The 2,967-nt window shown below is 42.0% G+C and overlaps 1 non-coding gene across 1 annotated transcript; it reads left to right on the top strand.

Moving 5' to 3' along the window:
- The first annotated feature begins 1,105 nt into the window (after positions 1-1,105).
- LOC141645084 (small nucleolar RNA R71) lies at positions 1,106-1,212 on the top strand. The gene has a single exon (XR_012544677.1). It is a non-coding gene; the product is annotated as a small nucleolar RNA R71 (small nucleolar RNA).
- Positions 1,213-2,967: the final 1,755 nt, after the last annotated feature.

The raw sequence follows: 2,967 nt of genomic DNA, 5'->3' as shown, positions 1-2,967 counted from the left end.
AATATCACTCGATCGAGTGAAATTTTCACTCGATCGAGCAACTCCATTTTGCTCTTCACTCGATCGAGTAGAAAAACTACTCGATCGACCAATGCTATTTCCTTGATCACTCGATCGAGTGGAAAAACCACTCGATCGAGCACTTTCCTGCCCAAATCTGCTCGATCGACCACCTGAAACCAGTCGATCGAGCACTTGCTTTGCCGTGAGCTCACTTTCTTCGACATAACACTGTTCATCATCAGTTACAGCTCTCCTCGGGTCTGATTTTTGCATTTCCGGTCCCTCATAAGAACGACCGCTTCTCAGATTTATCAAGTTTACCGTCTCGTGTGGATTCTTCTCATTTTGAGTCGGTAATTGACCCTGCTTTCTTGAGGATTGATTCATGGCTAGTTGGGCAACTTGAGTTTCAAGTGCCTTTATGGACGCATCTTTCTGTTGATCACTCAGCTGAAACTGCTTTGTAAAAGCTTGCAACATAGACTTAAGCTCGCCAATTTCACTCACCTCACCAGAAGAGGATTCACCGTGGTTAGGAGGAGCAAAGGAAGGAGGCTTCTGAAAGCCTTGTTTATTCTTATGTGGAGGAACATAAGGCTGCTGCTGGTGCGGAGGAGGTGTAGGATTTAGCACATTTTGACTGGTCCACCTCAAATTTGGATGGACTGCCCCTTGATTATTGTAATAGGAACCTCCTCCTTGCCTATATTGCTGAAAGGCAAGGACTTGTTCCTTCTCTACAAGACAGCCAACATCAGTGTGGCCATCATTACTCCAACATCTCTCACAAGAAACGGTCTCTCCCCTAGTAAGAACATGGATCGTCTGAGGCTCCCCAGAAGCTTGTAATTCCAACTTGTCGAACCTAGCATTCATGGTCTCCAGCTGAGCCAAAACCTGCTTATCAACTACATGAACTGTTCTAATCCCATCCCTCGGGTTACCATATTCAGCACTGTGATTAGCCATCTCTTCAATAAGAGACCATCCCTTATCGTCATATGTATTCTCCTGGAATCTTCCACTAGATGCCGCATCAAGTATGACTCTTTGGTCGTCATACAACCCATTGTAGAACTGATTAGCTAGAAACCATGGGTCAAAACCATGGTGAGGGATAGACCTCACCAACTTCTTGAATCGCGACCATGCCTCATAAAAACTTTCATCGGGAGCCTGTCTGAAACTAGTAATTTTGGCCCTCAGCAGATTGGTGCGTTGTGGAGGGAAGTATCTCTTGTAAAATGCAAGAGCAAGAGACTCCCAATCTGTAGCCCCAGCAGCTGTGTCTTTGTCCAGTCGATCACCACTCCTGGTGAATCGGCTAAAGAGAAAGGAAATAGAACCTCCTTAATCTTATCTTGAGTTACCCCCTTAGTGGCGGGGATAGTAGAACAGTAATCGGTAAAGGTCTCCATATGCTTCCTCGGATCTTCACCTGCCACACCTCTATAGATATTCCTCTCCACCAGATTGATATAAGAAGGGACGGATGTCGAATGTATTCCCATCATCAGTTTGGAGATTGAAACCCTTCGGAATAGAGGATGCTTTAGGCACTGAATGTCTGGAAAGCTTAGGCATCTTTACTGTAGAAATCGGACTATCTTCGAAAAGAGAGTGATGTAGCTCTGGCTCGAAAGTACTCAAGTCTTCCTTTCATGATTTCCTTTGCAGACGGAGTCTATGCCTGAATAATCTCTCTGGCTCTGAATCAGCTGAAACTAATTCAAACCTGTCTGACCTGGGCATAAACAACACTGAAAGAAAATAATAAGAACGGCCTCAAGGAATAGAAATTCCCTGAGATGGATAAAATAAACGGAACGAAAACAAATAGGGCAATTGCCTCCCCGGCAACGGCGCCAAAATTTGACACGTCTGTCGTGTACCTGTCAAAAATAAACTAACTAAACTAACTATATAGCTAAGGGAAGTCAGGTCGATCTCCACAGGGAGGCAAGGTATTTGTAGAAGTCCGTCTATTTGGTCACAAATTGGGGGGGGGGGGGGGGGGGGTTGTTTGATTTGTTATCTAACTACGAGTTTTGAAGGAAAGAGAAATAAAGGCAAGAGCAATAAAAGCAGAGAAATAAGGATAGAACTATCAGATAGAGAGGGACATGTTAGGATTTCGGTTCACTACGGTAGTCCAGTGACTCAGCTGTAAATGACTCAGACGAATTAATGTAAGACAGATGTTGAAAGGTCCTTTCGGTCCACTTTCTATCCTAAAATACCGCTAACTTAACTTTCATTCTCGTCAGGGTAGTCTACTGTTCATAGCAAGCCTATTTAGTCCAATCTTTCGATCTAGGATTAATTTTAGCCAGATTAAAGGTTAACTCAGAAGTGTGCACTCAACTAAGTCGAATAAATACAATTAAATTGCTATGGTGACAGAGTCTTGTAATTAATTCATCTGTTTCATCTACTACATCGTCACTTTCCTACCGCAGATCCCCTAATCCCAACATGAAAGGGGTTTAGCTACTCATGTCGCTAATTAAACTAACAGCAGATAATATTCCAGCCGTAAACATAATGAAATAACAATTAAAAGGCATAAAAGAGAATTAGGGCAGAAGAATAAATGCAACGAAACGAAGAATTAAAGCAACAAAAGATTAATTATTATAAAGAGAAGAGAAAGGAATTACAATCAAGCGAATTCCGGCGTAAAGAACAAAATCCGAGCAAAAGCAATCCCAAGAATAAGGTTACAGTGAAGAAGAATGGTTTACGCAGTAAAGTTTTATAAAAAACTAAGTAGTAAGTAAATCTGATGTTAATGACCTAACTAAAGCTTGCTTAAATAGAAAATAATTAAGTTTTTTGCGAAATAAAACATAACACGGGCTAATTAAAGCCCATAATCAGCGAAACCACTCGATCGAGTGGATTAAAACCACTCGATCGAGCAAATACCTCAGCAAATCTACTCGATCGAGTAGAAAGTTACTC

The sequence above is a fragment of the Silene latifolia genome, chromosome 2, assembly GCF_048544455.1.
Source record: "Silene latifolia isolate original U9 population chromosome 2, ASM4854445v1, whole genome shotgun sequence".
In the NCBI taxonomy this organism is placed as follows: domain Eukaryota; kingdom Viridiplantae; phylum Streptophyta; class Magnoliopsida; order Caryophyllales; family Caryophyllaceae; genus Silene; species Silene latifolia.
Note: the sequence above shows the minus strand (reverse complement) of the source record. Positions and strands in the feature narration are given on the sequence as shown.